The following is a 23111-nucleotide window of genomic DNA, read 5'->3' as shown; positions in this document are numbered from 1 at the left end:
AATCAGGCATCAAACAAGTCATGTTGACATTTTTGTTATAACTTTTATTCTGAGAAATCTCAGGAGCTAAAAATTTTTCCACAATGAGAGGAAATCTCGCTTATATTGTGATAAAAATTTCAGACATTTATTCTCTATATTGTAGGAGATATGACCAGTGTAAATCGCTCTTTCTGGATACTCCTAGAGTTGTGCACCAAATAGGATTGTGTTGGTATTTTGTTAGAACTTTTCATCTATGAAATCTTAGAAGATGAAACTTCAAGCATAGTTAGGAATAATTCCACTGATCATATGGTTCAGTTTCCATAACTTGTACTACTACAATTTAGGATATATGCATTGAATCATTAGCTATATTAATTTGCATGCAAAGTTTTTGATGAAATGCTTAAATGGTTCAATGATTAATTGCATACAAACTGTTTGATAAAATGCCCCAAAGAGTATGTTGTTTGTGGTTGGGGATAGTATTGATATGATAGTATTTCTGTAGTTTATATATTCTTACTTGTATGCAAATAATTTTCTATATTAGTTTGCATGTAAAGTGTTTGAATAAATGCTTACATGCAAATGTAATAGCATAGTAGTTGTTTGTGGAAAAGGTAAAAGTATCGTAATTGTTTGAACAAAATGTTATTTTTTCTTGGATGGGATAGTATTGCAGTTTGATAATATGGATGTAGTTGATCTATGCCTATTTTTCATGCAAATAATTTGAAGAGTTGCATGTAGGGAATTTGAAAGGTTGCATGCAAGGAATTTGAAAAGTTGCGTGTAAGGAAATGGAAAAGTGGCATGTTTTTAGTTATGATGTTACAAGCGGAATAAGTGCAATATTTTTGACTTAGTCTCATTCAAATGTATGAGAAATAAAAATCAATTTCTTTTCAAGTATGGTTAAATTTAATAGAGATTTGGAGATCCCATTTCCATAATTGGACATTGGAGATCAGACCATTATAGTAGCTTCCTCCTTCTACATTAGTGTGGAACATGGATAGTAAGAGGGTATGCTTATAGGTTGTTAACATTGGTGAATATTGATTTCAAATTAAAAGACACGATGTATTGATTTTTGGAACATTCGACTCACTGTGTATGGATTATATGTCGCTTACATGTTGATTTCATGATACCTACTTACATCCTTGTATGTTAGGTTACATTTTTGAATATTTTGATTACATGCATCAGTCTTGTAGATTGATTACAAGGACTGGTCGATTATGTTCGACTACATACGATTATGTGTACTAGTAGATTTTTTTGCCTTGCTTATGCATATTGTTGGTTGCATGTGGAAATGTGTACGATGGAGAAATGTTGTTGTCATGCCTAAGGTCATAACATGCATTGTTGATATGGCCTTGCATTGGTGACTAGACCCTAGTTAGAGAGATGCTTATGATTTGAGACATTTACTTGTGTATATCGATATGTTATACATGTATCACACTGATTTGGTAATCTTGTAGACAAGTATCCTCCCCGAGCTATACTAAGGTACATTGGTTTATTGTGATTTGGTTTATCTGACATATCGTGCCTTGCAAGAAGAAATATCAAATGGCTATCAAGATGTTTGACTATAGAGACTCTCCCTACAAATCTGAAGTCCAGTATGGTGTTGGGAACCACTTTGAATTGGTAGTTACATTGAGAAGTTTAAAGGAGGAGATAAGGAGTTGTAAGGCCGATAATGACAGAATCATACAGTCACAGGAAAAGTTAGCAAAGGTGAACGCAGTAATACTTTAGAGCTTGTTGGATTTGCAGTGAAAAGGACCACTACAGATCAGCCATGAGGAGGAAGATAAAAATAATGGGGCATATGGAGGCAAATCGCATGACAATCACCAATCAGATAGAGAGGACACAATCCGGGATGGCAGACTGTTGGAAACTCCAGAGAGGAGAAGGGATAGGAAGAAGTATGATTCTAGTTTTGATTCAGATAGGCACTATGATTGTTGTCACTATCATCCTTACAGGAGGAGTGATAGGCAGTATTTTCCAGAGGAATTTAATAAGGAAAAGCCACCTACTTTTGATGGAGAGATAAAGAGATCACAGGATGCAGAGGCATGGTTGCTTGGCATGAGGAAATTCTTTAGGTTGCATGATTATTCAGAGAACATGAAAGCTAGAGTGGCTACTTTTAGTCTTAAAGGTAAAGAAGACATCTAGTGGGAAGATGTGAAGAATGTCAGAGACATAGATGAGGAAGATCTGACTTGGAGTGAATTTGAGCAACTATTCAAGAAGAAGTATTTGTCTGAAAGGTACTTTGATGACAGAGCAAAGGAATTTTATGAACTAAAGATGGGATCCATGACAGATGACGAGTACACCAGTAAGTTCTTGGAACTGTTGAGGTATGTGCCTTACCTCAAGGAGGAGAAAGCTAAGATTCAGAGATTTGTTAGTGGGTTACCAGTTGCATTCAAATATAGGATTGAATTCGATGAGCCTAGATCATTGGAGGAGGCCATTCGAAAGCTAAAGCATTGCTATGAGCAATCGAAGCATAGAATTGAGACTAAGCCAATTTGGAGAGGTAATGAAAGGAACAAAGGAAAATGGGATAGAAAGCAGGCAAGGCCACAAAGTACAAATAACAAGGAAAATGTGGCACCATCAAAGAGGTTCAGTGCATCAGATAGAGGACAGGGACATAGAGCTGAAGATAAGAACAAGGATGGAGGCTAGAAACCCCTAGAGTGTTGGAATTGTGACAAAGACCATCGCACAAGAGATTTTCTACAGAATCAGGGTGGTAAACCCCAGATATACACTGCATAGGAGGCGCAGACTATTGGATATGTTGGATAGAGTATTACTTGTATCTATTTAGTTGTGGACAATGGGCAAGAAGAACACTAGGCATATATCATAGAGATGGATGGTAAGGTTTGTGATCAAGTTATTTCTATTTTGATTGACCCTGGATCTAATTATAGCTATGTTAGTCCTGAGTTGGTGCATAAGTGTGGTTTGAGCAAGGAATTGCATGCAGAGTCTTGGTTAGTGCAGTTGGCTAAAGGTACAAAGAAGTGAGTTCATCATTGGGTAAGAGGTTGCACATTTGATTTAAATGGTATGCCTACATCTGCACATTTGACTATATTACCATTGGGTTCATACAGTATGTTATTGGGCATGGATTGTGTTAGAGTCGGTCTTGTCAGTCCTCCGTCAAAGATCAAAGCTCTTTCTGCATTTCATTTTTAGGTGTCTCGCTCCATTCACTCACCTGCATTCCACTGGGGGCATGCCATAATCTGACGGAAAAGGTCATGTCAGTCATTTCCCCTCATGTCTGGCACTTCCTGGCTTAGATCTTCTCATCAATGTTCACTAAAGTCCATGACAATCAATGTTTGATCTTTTAGTGGACGAGAGTCATTTTCACTCATTAGGTCTAGGGATTAGATAAATTGGTCTTCAAACATGTCCAATAAAGCCATGCAGGCCAGAGGGAGACCCTTACAAAGTTATCATTTAAATAATTTCATCGTCATGTTGACAGATTACGACTATTCTTCAAAACTCTGTTTTGAAGAAAAGTCAAACAGTGTGTCATTTGTGATAATTTTCAAAAAAGTCTCCAGTTGATTTCTTCAAGTGCAGTCATGGTTTCCTTGGCCAAGCACCATGTCATGCGACCCCTGCAAAAGTGCCAAAAAAATTTCATCATTTTAGCTAAAAATTCAAAGGGAAAAGTGAAATTCAGTGTTGCATTAAATCAGTGAAAAGTGTCAAAATGAAACATTATTAAAGTGGGTTTTGAAGAAGCAAAAATTAAACCCATGACTCCGAGGTCTTTATATACAAGTTTCCACAAGCAACCAAATCATTGTGCACACCAAGGTCATAGAGAAACATATAAAAGTGATTGAGAGTGCAAAGCACGTGTTTGGAGTGAGTTTGGAGTCATTTTCAGGAGCGCGGCGCACACACAAAGGGGCGCGGCGCACATAGGGAGCGCGATGCACAGAGTGCAACCCCGCAGTGTAAAGTTGACATGGGTGCGACACATATACCGAGCGCAGCGCACCCACCAAGGCCCCGACTTGTGCCAAACTTGCAACAAATCTCTTTGAAACCCTTCAAATTGACAGGTAGGGTCTATACCTTAACTTTCTCATCAAATTTTGTGAACATATGGTGGTTCATGGCTATGTATAACTACAATAAAAAACGCCTAAACCCTACCTCTTGAAAGCATCAAAGCCATTGCTCTAGGGTTGAAAACTTGTTGTGTTGATGCCAAGGCTCCTCTTTCACCTCTCATTTTTTCACTCCTTTCCATTGTTTCCTCCCCCCCTATCCCATTTTTCCCTATTTTCCCTACCCTAAAACATTACTAAACCCCTATTCCCTATCCCTCCACACATTTGTCAACTATAAAACCCCAAAACCCTACCCTATAAAATCCCCAAACCCTCCTACATATCCATAAACAAAATTCCCCCCCCCATAAACCCTATTCCCATCATATTATTCCCCTTCCTAACACTCTCTTTTTGCATTGTTCCCCTTGGTGGCAGATATCACAAAAACACCTAGTTTCATACCATCATCAAAGGGCAGTCCAAGCACAGTACACATAAAGCAGTCATGGCATCTAAGCATTCATCGGAGTATGAGATGGAAACGCAAAGTGATTTATCCTCGGAAGAACAGGCTCCCCCGAGACATCACAAAAGTGGCAAACATGTTAGGGATGAGCCAACCACCCTCACTGAATTGCAGGCCCGCCCTCTTGCTATGTCATGTTTCCAGCATCTATCATGTTTTGAGTTTTGTCAAAGGGTGGCTAATGTTCGAGTTCATCATGAGTTGGTCTGTCCTTTTGTGCTTCACCTACATGGAGATCACTCTATCTTGGCCGGGGTCACCTTCACACTGACACCTGAAACTGTCTCATTAGCAACTGGCATATCGAATGTTGGAGAACCATGGCACAAGAAACAGAAGGTTTATCAGTAGAATTATGAGCCTTACATTAAGGCCAGTTGCTTGAGGTAGCTCACAAGAGTCTTTCCATTCCGATATTTGAAATATGAATATGCTCCGCTCATGAAGTTGATCATGAAGTACTTCAGCTGTGAGGGGAGGTTCTCTCGTCTATATGCCTATCACATGAGGTTGCTCATGCAATTTACCAGGGCATGGATGATGAACATCCCATATTTCATTTGTAGGAACATAGAGAGGATGAACACCTTCATGCAGCACAAGACCCCTCAGCAACAACTTAACAGTGTTTATCACTTTGCTCTTATTAAGATTTTGGTGGTTCATAAGCTGGGGTTGCAGGGCATTACTTGGGATGATTTCATCTCCCATGACCTCTTCAGCACTTCACAGGTATTATCAGAAGTTAAGCATGAGGGTGAACCTTCTCTTCGCTATGAGCGCCATGAGACTGCTAGTGTGCCGGTTTTCATCACATATCAGAAAGGCACCAGATGTTTGTTTGCAGTGGCAAAGCGAGTGTTATATCCACCCAGGGTGGAAGGGGCCTCGCTTCCTCCATCAGCATCACAAGAACAAGACAAAGGCAAGGAGCCAATGCAGGATGAGTGGCCTTCAGGTGATCCATCAGGTGAACGAGAGACTGAATTCGTTCTCCTTCATGATGATGAGACAGATACAGAACCAACAAATGCACAGCTTAAAGAGATCATCTAGGAGAAGCAAGCAGAGATTCAAGCCTTGTCCCTTGATTTGGAAAGAGCCAAAAGGAACATGAAATATTTGGATTAGAGTAACAAATAGCTGGAGGATCAGCAAGTGATCATGGAGCTACAAAACATTCGTGAGCATCGCCAAGCTGCACAAAGGAGAAGGGTTGAGCTCACGTCATTAGAGCAAGAGATCAATGAGGATCAGGAGGCCAATCTAGAGAGAGTTAACATGCACTTGGAGAGGCTATTGGACAAGGCTAACAAGGACTATGCATTTCTGAGACACATGGATTTCCACTACATGGCGCGAAACAAAGTGTGCAAGGCCCGAATCAAGAATTTGAAGGCGAAATTGAGGAAGGCAATCAAGAAGCAAAAGAGGCAAAGGGAGCTCGATCGACTTTAGATATTATCCGAAGCCTCTTTGGCCCAGCATACACTTGATAAGGAAGCTCCAACCCGAATTTCAAGAAATTTGGGACAATTTTGGTCACATGACAAATTTTTGGGCACAACACAGGTTTTTTCTCCTTATGCGCCGCGCCACTGGCGCGACGCTTAGGATTGGGAGCTCCAAATCACAAATGGTTGGCATTTATGGATTTAGCATGAAAAATCATGAATGCCGGTGCATGTACAAGAAGTTTGGGCAAGTTTTGAGTCCCCAAGAGGTCAAAAACACTCAAAAAATGACCTCTCTGCCCCTATTTTGACACATAGGAAGCAGTCTTGGGAGAATGCACTTTTGGAGGGGAAAACGAGCACCAAATTCAGAAAATACACTTGGGTTGGAAAGTAGATAGGTAGGGATTTTCAGCAAGAACACTTGGGAATAATTTGGACTCCAGCAGGTACCTCAAAATCACCTCCAAAGTGGTACGACACGTATAGATTTGGGTGCGGCACATATAGAGAAAAAGGCCAAAGTCACTTCCGCTTCGTGACATTTCGATTCACGAATTTCTCCAAGTGGGCCCACTCATATACACTACACTTTTTTCAGCACCTAAGGCAAAATTTAAAGTATTTCCACTAAAGGTTGGCTTCTATCCAAGTGGCAAAGGAAGGCGAGCAGTCACCCAAGCCATTTGTCATTTTTGTAACGTTGCACCTGTAACTAATGGTTGGCTTTCCACTTCTACTTTGTAATGATTCGAAAAAATCCCCAACTCTTGGTCGTTCTATTTCCTCATGGCATAGTCTATTTATTGTATGAAAAACCATTCGAAAAGGGTTGGTTGGCATTTTTGGGAACTGTGGGAGAGAAACCCAGTCACTCACTGTACATTTTGACAGAGAATTAATGAAAGATTGCAGCTCTGGTTCATGAAATTCCCGTGGCGTGAGTTTAGCAAATGTATCTTCTTTATGTTTCATATGTATTTCATTATGTTTCATATTTTCATTCACATTCATTTCCAGTGAAATCTTTCTAAGTAGAAAAGGTAGAATTCAGTGCACTCCTCTGCCTTGGGATAGTTTTCACGTTCTATGTTTTCTTCTGTTTGAAAAGGATTCATGTATTTATGCCCTTTTCACACTCTCAAACAATCTCTCCATCTCACAATTTTTCAACTCTAATTGCTAGACTTTCCGCCTGTCTTGCCTCACGAAATAACCTACGTCTTTGAGTTAAATTCTCTTCTCATGCTGTTCTTTGGCCCCACACATCCAAGAAAACTTAGTTATTCTTCAAACATCTCCATCATATTTATTTACCTAGCCTAAAATCAGTATCCATTTTTATGTCATCTCAGACCCTATTGTTTATTTTCCTGAGTGTGACCCGAAGAGTGCCCTCTCCTGTTCTGGTAGGGCTAGCTACCAGACTGAGTGTGGTTTGTGGTTACCCTGAATTTTGCCTTCCTTCAGCCTAAGGCATATTTAGGTGCTAACATAGTGGCGAATCCACTGGGGAAGAAAATGGTCTGCTTGAAGATTGTTTTGCCCCAGTACATATCTCATGTTTAGAGCAGATTGTTGATGGTGAACAATGATCAGACATAAGAAGGTTGAAATAATTCACCTGGTGACTCCATTCACTAAAGAATCCAGCAATCAATCCTTCATGGTGACTCCACTGCAGAGAGATTAGTAGCTTTGAGATTTTCAAAATGGAGCGGGTTGCAAGAAGACACGCTCCCATGAGTCGAGATCACATCCTAGGTTTTCCAAATAAAATTCCAAAGGTAGATTGGTCAAGGAATCTGACTACATTTAAAGATGATGGTAAGAAGGATGCTGCTTTACATCTAGTTCGATTTCACATGCATATTCACAAGTTGAAGGTTGATTTTCCTAAAGATTGCTTGATGAAGATATTCCTGGCCACTCTGGAAGGTGAAGCCCAATCTTGGTATGAAAGTTTGCCGCCTTCTTATATTTACTGTTTAAAGGATTTTCATGCCCTGTTCATTGAAAGATATCAAGAATCTTATCCATCATTAAATCTAGTTCATGACTGTTGCAAACATCCTTCTACTTTTATTGAAAGCCTTGAAAAATACTATGAGGATGATAATTTTATGGATGATGAGATCATGGAAGCCTTGTACGAGAATCCATTTCAGCAACATGAAGAGAAACTAAAGGAGTCCCATCAAGATGCTCAGGAAACATTGCAGCAGAATCAAGATCTTTGTATGGTGGAAAATGAAGGAATTTTGCATCTTGACAGTCAACATGAATTACATGAAATAGATCAGCAGGTTAAAGAGTTCCATATGGCTGAAACTGATGAGAGAAAAAGTGTCGGTTCAGGTCTGTCCATAGAAGAAAACAGTATGCAAGGAAGTCCAGTTCTAATTCCAGAATGTGATAATGTCAAGTCATCCATTTTAGATTCAGATTCAGATTGTGATGACCAAGAAAACCTTGTACTAAGTCCCATGAAAGAGAACTTTGTTGCTGAAATCATCTGGGATGAAGAAGACAGAGTTTTGGATCCAAATGTTCTCATGTCAGCAGAACATAGTCTTCATGAAGAGGTAATCCAGTCAGCTCATGAACATCAAGATGAGATCATTGCTCAAGCAAGTAAAAAAGTTCCTCTGGATGAATTTATGGTAGATGATAGAAATGTTAGTGTTAGGTTTCAAAAAACATCTGAAGTTGCTTTTCTCATGATTGAGGAAAGTGATGAATGTAATGAGAATCTGGCTGTCATATCGTATGAAGATGACCTACCACATATTCAGACTTCAGCAGACTAGACTATTCAGGATTCCCTTTCAGATTCTTCCACATATGTCTCATGTTTTGAAATGTTTTTTGAAGAGGAAATCTGCTCATCCAATTGTTCAGAATTTTTTGAGGACCAGGAACATACTCTTATTGAAGTACAGTGTGAAGAAAGATCAGGATCAAAGGAGAAAGACAACTTACTCTTTCAGCAGGAGAAAAGTCTTCATGTTTTTCATGATCCATTGGCAAATTGTTACAGTCAGAAGTGAAGGTGTTTATTGCAGTATTAGATTATGAAGGAGATCATGGTCAATTATGTTTTTGGATGCCCAGTGACCAGTATCTGTTGTTGACCAGAAGATCTGATCAGGAGAATCAATCAAGGAGGCATCTGCTTGATTGGTTACAATGGAAAGCTCATTATACATGATTGTGTATATTTCATCAGTATGCGGGTGGTTGTAATCATTATTTGAAATCTTGATGGATTGCTGACTTTTTCAAAAATCTTTGTAAATACTTGTTTTAGTTAAGCCAGTCATGAGTCATTTGTGGAGTCAGTTTTTAATTGAGTCATGAGTCATTTGTGAGTCAGTTTTCAATCATTCATTTTAGCTTGAGTTTTGACTCCATTGCCCAATGGACAAAGGCACTGTTTGCTCACCCAAATATTTGCCATTCTTGGCACCTCCAAGGAGTTACCATCCCCCATTGGAGCCAATGTTAGAGTTTGTCTTGTCAGTCCTCCGTCAGAGATCAAAGCTATTTCTAATTTAATTTTTAGGTGTCTCGCTCCATTCGCTTAGCTGCATTCCACTAGGGGCATGCCATAATCTGACGGAAAAGGTCATGTCAGTCATTTCCCCTCATGTCTGGCACCTGCTGGCTTAGGTCTTCTCATCAATGTTCACTAAAGTCCATGACAGTCAATGTTTGATCTTTTAATGGAAGAGAGTCATCTTCACTCATTAGGTCTAGGGATCAGATAAATTGGTCTTAAAAAATGTCCAATAAAGCAATGCAGGCCAGAGAGAGACCCTTACAAAGTTATGATTTAAAGAATTTCATCGTCATGTTGACAGATTACGACTGTTCTTCAAAACTCTGTTTTGAAGAAAAGTCAAACAATGTGTCATTTGTGATAATTTTCAAAAAAGTCTCCAATTGATTTCTTCAGGTGCAGTCATGGTTTCCTTGGCCAAGCGCCATGTCATGCAACCCCTGCAAAAGTGCCAAAATTTTTTCATCATTTTAGCTAAAAATTCAAAGGGAAAAGTGAAATTCAGTGTTGCATTAAATCAGTGAAAAGTGTCAAAATAAGACATTATTAAAGTGGGTTTTGAAGAAGAAAAAATTAAACCCATGACTCCAAGGTATTTATATACAAGTTTCCACAAGAAACCAAATCATTGTGCACACCAAGTTCATAGAGAAACATAGCAAAGTGATTGAGAGTGCAAAGCACACATTTGGAGTAAGTTTGGAGTCGTTTTCAGGAGCGCGGCACACACACAGAGGGGTGTGGCTCATATAGGGAGCACGACACATAGAGCGTGACCCCGCAGTGTAAAGTTAACACGGGCGCGATGCATATACCGAGCACGGCACTTTGGGTTTGCTGCACGGTGCACACCCACCAAGGCCCCGATTTGTCCCAAACTTGTAACAAATCTCTTTGAAACCCTTCAAATCGACAAGTAGGGTCTATATCTTGGCTTGCTCATCAAATTTTGTGAACATATGGTGGTTCATGGCTATGTATAACTGCAATAAAAAAACGCCTAAACCCTACATCTTGAAAGCATCAAAGCCATTGTTCTAGGTTTGAAAACTTGTTGTGTTGATGCCAAGGCTCCTCTTTCACCTCTCATTTTTTCACTCCTTTCCATTGTTCCCCTCCCCCTATCCCATTTTTCCCTATTTTCCCTACCCTAAGACATTACTAAACCCCTATTCCCTATCCCTCCACACATTTTTCAACTATAAAACCCCAAAACCATACCCTATAAAATCCCCAAACCCTCCTACATATCCCTAAACAAAATTCCCCCCCATAACCCCTATTCCCATCATATTATTCCCCTTCCTAACACTCCCTTTTTGCATTGTTCCCCTTGGTGGCAGATCTCACAACAACACCTAGTTTCATACCATCATCAAAGGGTAGTCCAAGCATAGTACACATACAGCAGTCATGGCATCTGAGCATTCATCAGAGTATGAGATGGAAACAAAAAGTGATTCATCCTCGAAAGACTAGGCTCCCCTGAGACATCACAAAAGTGGCAAACATGTTAGGGATGAGCCAACCACCCTCATTGAATTGCAGGCCTGCCCTCTTGCTATGTCATGTTTCCAGCATCTATCATGTTTTGAGTTTTGTCAAAGGGTGGCTAATGTTCGAGTTCATCATGAGTTGTCCAATCTTTCTGTGCTTCACCTACATGGAGATCACTCTATCTTGGCCAGGGTCACCTTCACACTGACACCCGAAACTGTCTCATTAGCAACTGGCATACCGAATGTTGGAGAACCATGGCACAAGAAACAGAAGGTTGATCAGTAGCATTATGAGCCTTACATTAAGGCCAGTTGCTTGAGGCAGCTCACAAGAGTCTTTCCATTCCGATATTTGAAAGATGAATATGCTCCGCTCATGAAGTTGATCATGAAGTACTTCAGCTGTGAGGGGAGGTTCTCTCATCTATATGCCTATCACATGAGGTTGCTCATGCACTTTACCAGTGTATGGATGATGAACATCCCATATTTCATTTGCAGGAAACTAGAGAGGATCAACACTTTCATGCAGCACAAGTATCCTCAGCAACAACTTAACAGTGTTTATCACTTTGCTCTTATTAAGATTTTGGTGGTTCATCAGCTGGGGTTGCAGGGCATTACTTGGGATGATTTCATCTCCCGTGACATCTTCAGCACTTCACAGGTATTATCAGAGGTTAAGCATGATGGTGAACCTTCTCTTTGGTATGAGCGCCATGAGACTGCTAGTGTGCCAGTTTTCATCACATATCAGAAAGGCACCAGACGTTTGTTTGTAGCGGCAAAGCGAGTGTTATCTCCACCCAGGGTTGAAGGGGCCTCGCTTCCTCCATCAGCATCACAGGAACAAGAAAAAGGCAAGGAGCCAATGCAGGATGAGTGGCCTTTAGGTGAGCCATCAGGTGAGCGAGAGACCGAATTCGTTCTCCTTCATGATGATGAGACAGATACAGAACCAACAAATGCACAGCTTAAAGAGATCATCTAGGAGCAGCAAGCAGAGATTAAAGCCTTGTCCCTTGATTTGGCAAGAGACAAATGGAACATGAAATATCTAGAGCAGAGGAACAAATAGCTGGAGGATCAGCAAGTGATCATGGAGCTACAAAACATTCGTGAGCATCGCCAAGTTGCACAAAGGAGAAGGGTTGAGCTCACGTCATTAGAGCAAGAGATCAATGAGGATCGGGAGGACAATCTCGAGAGAGTTAACATGCACTTGGAGAGGCTGCTCGACAAGTCCGACAAGGACCATGCATTGTTGAGACACATGGCTTTCCACTACATGGTGTGAAACAAAGTGTGCAAGGCCCGAATCAAGAATTTGAAGGCGAAATTGAGGAAGGCAATTAAGACGAAAAAAAAGGCAAATGGAGCTCGATCGACTTCAGATATTTGCCGAAGCCTCTTTGGCCTATCATAACACTTGATAAGGAAGCTCGAGCCCAAATTTCAAGAAATTTGGGACAATTTTGGTCACATGAAAATTTTTTGGGCACAACATAGGTTTTCTCTCCCTGTGCGTCGCGCCACTGGCGCGGCACTTAGGATTGGGAGCTCCAAATCACAAATGGTTTTCATTTCTCGATTCAACATGAAAAATCATGACTGCTGGTGCATGGACAAGAAGTTTGGGCAAGTTTTGAGTCCCTAGGAGGTCAAAAACACTCAAAAAATGACCTCTCCGCTCCTATTTTGACACACAGGAAGCAGTCTTGGGCGAATGAAGTTTTGGAGGGGAAAATGAGCACCAAATTCAGAAATTCCACTTGAGTTGGAAAGTAGATAGGTATGGCTTTCCAACAAGCACAACTTGGGCACAATTTGGACTCCAGCAGGTATCTCAAAATCGACTCCAAAGTGGCGCAGCGCGTATATATTGGGGCGCGACGCATATAGAGAAAAAGGCCAAAGTCACTTCCGCTTCGCGACATTTCGATTCGCGACTTTCTCCAAGTGGGCCCACTCATCTACACTACACTTTTTTCAGCACCTAAGGCAAAATTTAAAGTATTTCCACTAAAGTTTGGCTTCTATCCAAGTGGCAAAGGAAGGCGTGTAGTCACCCAAGCCATTTGTCATTTTTGTAACGTTGCACCTGTAACTAATGGTTGGCTTTCCACTTCCACTTTGTAATGATTCGAAAAACTCCCCAACCCTTGGTCGTTCTATTTCCTCATGGCATAGTCTATTTATTTTATGCAAAACCATTCACAAAGGGTTGGTTGGAATTTCTGGGAACTATGGGAGAGAAACCCAGTCACTCACTGTACATTTTGGCAGAGAATTAATGAAAGATTGTAGCTTTAGTTCATGAGATTCCTATGGCGTGAGTTTAGCAAATGTATCTTCTTTATGTTTCATATGCATTTCGTTATTGTTTCATATTTTCATTCACATTCATTTCCAGTGAAAGATTTCTAAGTAGAAAAGGTAGAATTCAGTGCACTACTCTGCCTTGGGATAGTTTTCACGTTCTATGTTTTCTTCTGTTGAAAATGATTTGTGTATTTATGCCCTTTTCACACTCTCAAACAATCTCTCCACCTCACATTTTTTCAACTCTAATTTCTAGACTTTCCTCCTGTCTTGCCTCAGGAAATAACCTGCGTCTTTGAGTTAAATTTTCTGCTCATGCTATTCTTTGGCCCCACACATCCCAGAAAACTCAGTTATTCTTCAAACATCTCCATCATATTTATTTACCTAGCCTAAAATCAGTATCCATTTTTGAGTCATCTCAGAACTTATTGTTTATTTTCTTGAGGGTGAGCCGGAGAGAGCCCTCTCCTGTTCTAGTAGGGCTAGCTACTAGACTAAGCGTGGTTTGTGGTTACCCTGAATTTTTCCTTCCTTCAACCTAAGGAAAATTTAGGTGCTAAGAGATTTGTTATATCTACATAGAACCAAGGTTGACTGCTATGACAAAGATATTGAATGTGTCGATGACAATGGAGAACTAAGAGTTTTGCAAGGTAAGAATAAAGACACATCAATTAGGAAGGTGACATCTATGAAAGCAAAGCGTAGCCACAGGAAAGGGTGCAAGCTATTTGCAGTGCATATTTCTAGTGATAAGGGTAAGGAGGTGGAGGATGCAGATGTGTTGAACAAGTACCCGGCTTTACAATAGTTCTAGGATGTATTTCCTGAGGACATTACAGAGTTTCGACCTCACAGGGAGGTAGAATTTTCGATTGAATTAGTGCCTGGGGCATCTCCAGCATCGAAAGCAACTTACATGATGAGTACACCTGAGTTAGTTGAGTTAAAGTTACAACTGAAGGTGATGTTGGACAAGGGATACATTAGGCCAAGTGTATCAACTTGGGGTGCACCGGTATTGTTTGTGAGAAAGAAATATGGTACCCTTAGATTATGCATTGATTATAGGAAATTGAACAAAGTGACTATCCAAAATAGATACCCTTTGCCGAGGATTGATGACTTGTTCAATCAACTGAAGGGAGCAATAGTGTTCTCAAATATTGACTTGAGGTTTGGATATCATCAGGTACACATCATAGAGGAGGACATATACAAGACTACGTTCAGGACTAGGTATGGGCATTATGATTTTGTTGTTGTTCCATTTGGCTTAACTAATGCTCCAGCTACATTCATGTGTTTGATGAATAGTGTGCTGCATCCATACTTGGATAAGTTTGTTATTGTGTTCATTGATGACATACTGGTATATTCTAAGAATGAGGAAGAGCATGCTGAGCACTTAGCAGCAGTATTGAGGTTGTCGAGAGAGCATCAGTTGTATGCTAAGCCCAACAAGTGTAGTTTCTTTCAGACTGAGGTGCACTACTTGGGACATGTTGTCTCCAAGGAAGGTATTACAGTAGATACAAAGAATATAAGGGCCATCATGGAGTGGGTAGCTCCTATGAATGTGGATGAGGTGAGATCTTTCATGGGTATGGCAGGCTATTATAGGATTTTCATCAGGAAATTCTTGCAGATTTCTTATCCTATTACATCATTACAGAGGAAAGGTAAGAAGTTTGAATGGACTGTAGAGTGCAAGACTAACTTTGATCAACTTAAGGAGTTATTGACATGTGCACCAGTGCTACAGATTGTAGATCCAGACAAAGAGTTTGTAGTGTGTATAGATGCTTGCAAGAGAGGGCTTGGTGGAGTCCTTATGCAGGATGGACAGGTGGTGTGTTATGAGTCCCGAAAACTCAATGAGCACAAGAAGAACTACCCAATGCATGGTCTCGAGTTGGGGGTGATTATACATGCATTGAAGACGTGGAGACACTATATTCTTGGCAGGTGGTTTGTGCTTATGAGCGATCACGTTGGGCTGAGGTATTTGTTTGACCAACCAAATTTGAATGTCAGGCAAGCTAGATGGTTGGCCACGATCAGTGAGTTTGACTTCGAGATTAGGTACATCAAAGGCAAGGAGAACAGAGTGGCAGATGCTCTCAGTAGACAGATATAGATACATTACTTGGTAGTTATGAGCTTCTATGGGACAGACTTATAGGATAGGATCTTTCAGGCAGGGCAACAGGATGTCAGGTATATGGAAATTGTGCATAGGTTGCAGCAGAGTACAAGTACAGGTACAGGTACAAGTGATAGTACGGGTACATGTACAGGTACACATGCATAGGACTTGGATCATTGTCTTACAGAAGATGGGTTGGTTAGGTTTCGAGACAGAATATACATACTAGATAATAGTGAACTCAAGAAGGTGATATTGAGGGAATTTCATGTGAAACCTTATTTAGGTTACCCAGGTTATCAGAAGACACTCACAGCGGTGAAAAGATATTACTATTGGTTGAATCTAAAGAGGGATGTAGCAGAGTTTATGGCGAGATGTTTCGATTGTTAGCGAGTGAAAGCAGAGTGCAAACATCCAGGTGGATTGCTATAGCCGATTGCTATTCCTGAGTGGAAATGGGAGGTCATTTCCATGGATTTAATCACAAGATTACCAAAGACAATGAAGCAGCATGATTCCATTATGGTCATTGTGGTTAGGTTAACAAGTGTTGCACACTTTGTTTCTATCAAGTCTACATTTTTAGCTAGTGATGTGGCATAGGTATTCATTCGAGACGTGGTTATATTACATGGTGTTCCAAAGAAGATTGTGTCAAACAGAGATGCGAATTTAACTTCCAAGTTTTGGAAGGAGTTATTTGTAGGTTTGGGAACTGAGTTGGCCTTCAGCATAACTTATCATCTGCAAACAGATGGACAGACAGAGAGGGTCAATAGGATATTGGAGGACATGTTGAGGATGTATGTGATGCATCAACAGAGGAAGTGGGAAGAGTATCTCCCTTTGGTTGAGTTTGCATACAACAATGGTTATCAGGAGTCACTGAGGATGAGTCCCTTTGAGGCATTGTATGGGCGGAGTTGTAACACTCCCATTAGTTGGAGTGATCCGGTTAGTAGAGTATTGATTGGACCAGATATGTTGGCAGATATGGAATAGGAGATGTAGGTGATCAAGAAAAATCTTAAGGCAGCATAGGAAAGGAAGAAGAGTTATGTAGATAGGAACACATTTTTCAAGGAGTTCCAGGTTGGGGAATAGGTGTACTTGCACATCAAACCGAAGAATAGCTCCTTGCGAATTGGCTCATGGGCCAAGCTGGCATGACGGTTTTGTGGACCCTTCAGTATCATTGAGAGGATTGGTCTAGTAGCCTATCGACTTGCACTACCTCTGACAATGAAAGTCCATGATGTTTTCCATGTCTCTTTGCTTAAGAAGTATGTTAAGGATGATAATCATGTGATTGATTGGTCTGTATTATAGGTGGAACCAGATGGAGAATTCCAACCAGATCCTCATTGTATATTGCAGAAAAAAGTGCTCATTCTCCGGAACCGGGCAATAGACCAAGTTAAAGTGCAATGGAAGCACTTTGGGCCCGATGAAGCTACATGGTAGATGGTGGATCGGATGCAGGCCATGTACCCTTCCTTGTTTGCCAGTTGAGGCAAAGTAGATTGATATGGTGGTTCCATAGTTGCTTTATGGTGGTTTAGTGTTTTCGTATGATGGCTTGGTATATTCTTTATGATGGTTTAGTATTTGCCTTATGCTGTCTAGTATATGCTATAAGATGTTTTGATATATGCCTTATGATGTTTTGATATACGCTATATGATGTTAGTATATGTTTGATATATGTTTGGTATATGATTTGGCATATGCTTTGGTATATATATTTTGGTGATGTTTTTATATGTACACCTGTGTATAGATGTAAATACCGTAACGAGCTATGTTATAAAGCTCCACTATGCGGTATGGGTGTTATGTTATTATGCTATCATGTGGTTAGGTTATCATGATGTTATGATGTTATATGAGTTTTCTTAAGCAGGATGATCATTGTAAATGTTGTAATGAGCTGTGTTATAAAGCTCCAGTATGCTGTATGTTGTCATTTTTTCATTATGTTATGTTTTGAGCATATCTTTCATTATAAATATTGCATCGAGCTGGGTTATAAATCTCCATGAGCAGTATGTCTTTTCTCAGCAGGTTGTTGAGGTATATGTGTGATTGAACACCGAGGATGGTGTCCCCCAAGGGGGAGGGTTCTGTAACATCACTGGTGAAAATTCCATGTAATAAATGTTAAAAACAATAATCACTGATGGTTGGGACACTTATTCCAAGTTGAATGTTGGGCAAGACATCCTAGGGGGTGTTCATTTGATTGTTTATGGCTAAGGAAATTGGCAAAGGAAGTGGCTAATAAATTAAAAGGCATTTTGGCACATTTATTTATTAAAATAATGGAAATTAGGAGAAAAAGGAGATGAAAGGTCATAGGTTGCATGTGAGGAGGAAAATGAAGGAAAATAATGGAAAATGAAGAAAATAGAGGCCTCATTCATAAAAATGCTTCTAAGGATCAGTTGGTAAGCTTTTTTCAGTTCATTTTTGCGAGCTCTCTCATGATCCTCTCTCTCTCTCTCTCTCTCTCATACTCTCAATTACTTGGAGTTTTCTTGGAGCACTCTTGGAGGGTGTGTCATACTTGGATTCTTGGAGCAAGAAGGCGAAGAAAAAGTAGGAATGCATGAGAAGGCATCGACATCGTCAACTACATCAGATTTTCTTGCAGGTACTAAGTTGAATGTATGATTTCTTCACTAGTTTTGGCATGCATGACACATGCATGTGGTCTCTTGGTTATGATCTGTCATTGGCATGGAGGATGGCCGAGATTGATAATGGATTTTCTAGCCTTGCCATTTCCTGGATAGCCATGGTGATTGTGGGTTTACTTTCATTGCTTTATTTTGGTTGGTTCTCATTTTTCCATAGATTGGGTTGAGTTACTAGTCCTGGAAGCCCTGGTTGAACAAACACTCTGGAAGCCCAGTAACATCTTGGGTTGAGTTACTAGTCCTGGAAGCGTTGGTTGGAAAAATTCTCTGGAAGCCCTTGGTGGGTTGAGTTACTAGTCTGGGAAGCCTTGGTTGGACAAATGCTCTAGAAGCCCTGTATAAGCTGTGGGTTGAGTTACTAGTTCTGGAAGCCTTGGTTGGACAAACGCTCTAGAAGCCTTCGAAGGCTTGGATAGAGACCAATCTGATGATGGTTTTTGGTGATGTCTGACCGTGAGGTGGAATCACTGTTTGATGGGTTGAGGTGGGTGGCCTCTGGAAGCCCTGAATGAGTTTTGATTGATGTGTTCTATGAGATCCCACATTCATGCTTGGAATATGGAACAGGGGTGATTGGATGAAGAGAGACTTGGCTCAATCAATCTATCGTCAGGTGGAATGTGGTAGTCCCATCTCCGGTTGGTTCATTGCATTTATTAATGAAAAAAAAATCATTCCCTTGATTTTCATGTGCAAATGTATTGATGTATATATGGATTTTGACGGTTGATATGTTTATTGTATTTCTGTTCCTATAATATTTTTATTAATGCACATTTACCCCGGAGGCTGTTATAAAACTTCCTTTCGGTCTGAAAAATGCTGGCATTAACTTCCAAGGAGCAATATCTTATGCTTTTCATGACATCAAACACATCGTTCAGCAGTATCTTGATGACTTAGCAACTCATTCTACTAAGCGTCATTATCATCCTGATCACCTATGAGCGATTTTTCTTTGTTCCAAACACTACAATATTCGTTTAAATCTGCATAAGTGTGTCTTCTACTTTGAATCTAGTCATCTCCTAGGGTTTGTGATATTAAAGGGAGGCATCCAAATTGACCCCCTCAAAGTTGAGGCCATTGTAAAATTACCCCCTCCGTCATCTTTACATCAGTTGCAGAGCTTGCAAGGGAAAACTAATTTCCTTCGTCATTTTGTACCCAATTATGTTGAGCTTGTGAAGGGATTTACTTGTTTGCTGAAAAAGGGGATCCCATTTATTTGGGATGAAATCGGTCAAAAATATTTCGATGCATTAAAGAACACCCTCATTAGTGCTCCTTTGCTTCATCTTCCTAACTATCACCGTGCTTACTTCTTGTACTTGGCCACAACCAATAGTACTATTGCCATGGTATTGGTGCAAGACGATGATGATGGAAATGAACACATGATCTACTACTTAATTCAAAACCTTATCAATAACGAAACTCGATATGACCATGTCAAGAAACTTGCTTTAGTAGCTATTCATGATGTTCAACGCTTTCGACACTATATTCTTTTGCAAAAAACCATTTTGATTTCTGATTGCAACTCCGTGACCTACATTCTGACTCATCAGTTGCTGGGGTGCAAATATTCTAAATGGTTATCGTTCAAGAATTTGATTTGGAGTTTTCTATAGCAAAATAAAAGAAATCACTAATTTTTGTTGAATTGATTTGTGACCTTCCCTCTACAACCACATCTATGGATTTTGATGAGCTCATTCCTGATGAGACTCTCTTTCTCATTAGCACTCTTGATCCATAGTATGGAGATATTATTGTCTATCTCCATAACCAAACTTTTCAATCAGAGTTGTTCAATTCTGAACGTCATCGCATTTGAAATCAATCACAACCATATTGAATCATTGGCAATAATTTGTACTGTGTTGGTGTTGATTCTATCCTTTGTAGATTTTTGACACTCGAATAAGTTGAGAGAGTTCTTAATGACTGCCACTCTGGGGCTTGTGGTGGTCACATGTCTAGGTATGCTACGACTTAGAAAATCCTTCATGCTGGTTATTTATGGCCTTCCATCTTTAAGGATTTCATTTTAGCAATCCAAAAATGTCACGCCTACCAGATTTACAACCATAAACAATGTGCCACATCTGCATCCATACACCCAGTTGTTACCGCTGACCCCTTTGCTAAATGGGGTATTGATTTCATGACATGTAACCATCACTCAACTGGGGGGCATGTTTATACCACTTTCGTCGTTGATTATTTCACTAAATGGGTTGAGGCGATGGTCACACGCGATGCTAACTGTAAAATTGATACTCAATTTTTCTTCAACCATGTCATAGTTCAATTTGGTGTCCCTCAAGCCATCGTTACTGATCATGGATCTCATATCCAAAATAACATGATGGAAAAGCTTACTTCTTGGTTGAGTTTGCGTCACCACAACTCAAATTCTTATTATCCACAAGCCAATGGCCAAGTTGAGGTGGTCAAGAAAGTCCTTGTTACTATGCTTCAATGCACCATTGGGATGGATAAATCAAATTGGCATCTTATGCTATTTTCGACTCTTTGGGCTTACCGAACTGTAGCTAATACTATCATTGGATTTACAAATTTCAAATGGTGTATGGTCTAGATGAAACTCTTCAGATTGAGTGTGAAATTCCTTCATTGAAACTAACCATCGAATTACTCCTTGATGCCTCACCTGAAGAGGAACGTTTACTTTAGCTAGAAAGGCTCAATGAAACTTTCCACTTCACAATATTAGTAATTGGGGCCTAGAAAAAATGAGTTAAAGCTCAATACGTAGAACTATTTCTCCTTACATTTTTTCTGAGGGTGCCTTGGTATTGTTTTATGATCAAGTCAATGATAAATTGGGAGCTGGGAAATTTGAACCAATATGGCATGGACCTTACATTGTCAAACAAGTTTTACAAAAAGGTGCCTACAAGTTAGTGGAGTATGAAGAAAATTCTTTGGCTGAGCCTCGAAATGGGTTTTACTTGAAGAAGTATTATGCGTGATCATATGTGTAAATACTTATGTACATTAGTGTGTTTTCATTAGTGTGCAGTGTGGTTTTGGTGTGTTAGTTTGCTTTTGCAAATATTTTCCTTTGCTTACCTCATGCTTTACTTAGTTTGTAGATGTCATCCAACCATTATGTTGGTTTTGCTGATGGTCCTTGTCGTAGTACCCAGAATCTATCTTCTACTGCATGGGAAATCTATGACCCCAATGGAAAGTTACTGAATTTACAAGGTATATGTTTAGGCTAGATGACTAAGAAAAATTTCGAATATAGTGCAGTCATTGAACTTTTGATAGAAGCTATCGCTCTTGGCATTAGAGAGTTAATCGTAAAACTTGATTCACAGATCATTGTGCTACAACTTAATGAAAAATATTCATTTATAAACCCTCAAATTTTGAGAATGTATTTGTGAGTTCATTTATTGGAACGAGAATTTGGTTTTATTACTTATCATCACATTCCAAGATGTATGAACACATTAACATATGCACTGGATAATTATGTGTTAGATAGACATTTTCGAAACTTGTAAATTGCAAAACATCATATATTAGATATGGAAAACAGGAAAAATTGTGTATCTCTCTCTCTCTCTCTCTCTCTCTCTCTCTCTCTCTCTCTCTCTCTCTCTCTCTCTCTCTCTATATATATATATATATATATATATATATATATATATATATATATATATATATATATATATATATATAGTGACTTTTTGAAAAAGAATTTTCTACATCAAAATAACAAAATTTGTGTTACAAGACACATGGCTTTATAAGCCTACATAGTGCATAAAGTAAACTAGAAGCTCGCTATTCACCCACATGGTGCTGATGATAGCACAAGATAGCCCTAATGACTCGGCCCATCAGTCGACACAGTCTGGCAGATACCCCTACAATGTGCCTTTGGTAGCGTAACGACACCTCGTCGATCGAGGCATACTCTAGAATCCCCCTGGTTAAACTTTCTAAGTTGCACTCTACATCAATGATAGGTTCTTCTCCCTCCACATATGGAGGAGCATCCTCAATATCGTGTGCCACTCACCTGGCTATTAGAGAAACCCCTGCAGGTCTCTCTGGTTCAACATCTCCACAACATTATAAGTCAAATATCAGTACACCTATACAAAAAAATGATAAAAACTTCAAAAATTTCAAAACAATTTTTACTTGAATCAGTCCACTATTCCCCTAGAGGGAGTGGAATATCTAGATCTCCTCGGAAATCCATCCCTACATACACCCAATCATCGATCATGATTAGCTACTAACACAACCATTCGAAAAATGTTGGAGGGAATGACATCTATTAACTGCCCCCATATCGCAGCATCAACACTCCCCATCTGAGTAATCGTGGACCTCTGGGCATTGGTGGATCCACTTCCAGCCACTGATCGAATAAAAATGGCACATGTTCCTAGATGAATGTCACTAGAATAGATCTGAAATAAAATTATTTCAGATTCCCCTGTTTGCACTTGGTTAGTTGGTGCTTCATGCACACCAACAAACCTTCACACCAATTGAAAACTATGGGATTTAGGCACTTAATCACATACTGGAAATGAGACTTTGATGCCTCATGAAATTCTTGCACCTTGTTATTCAGCCCATGGTGTGTAGGATTTTTTGTAGTGGGAGGTTGGTAATGGTCATTTTTCTTGCTGGTACCCTTTTTAGCTCCTAGACAATGCCTCACAATGAGCATATCCATGCTTTCTCCTCTAGTACGTGATCGAGATAAGTGCA

The sequence above is a fragment of the Pinus tabuliformis genome, chromosome 2_2, assembly GCF_031772625.1.
Source record: "Pinus tabuliformis cultivar Carrire ecotype Pingquan chromosome 2_2, CPIR1, whole genome shotgun sequence".
Taxonomy (NCBI): domain Eukaryota; kingdom Viridiplantae; phylum Streptophyta; class Pinopsida; order Pinales; family Pinaceae; genus Pinus; species Pinus tabuliformis.
This window is presented reverse-complemented; position numbering follows the sequence as displayed.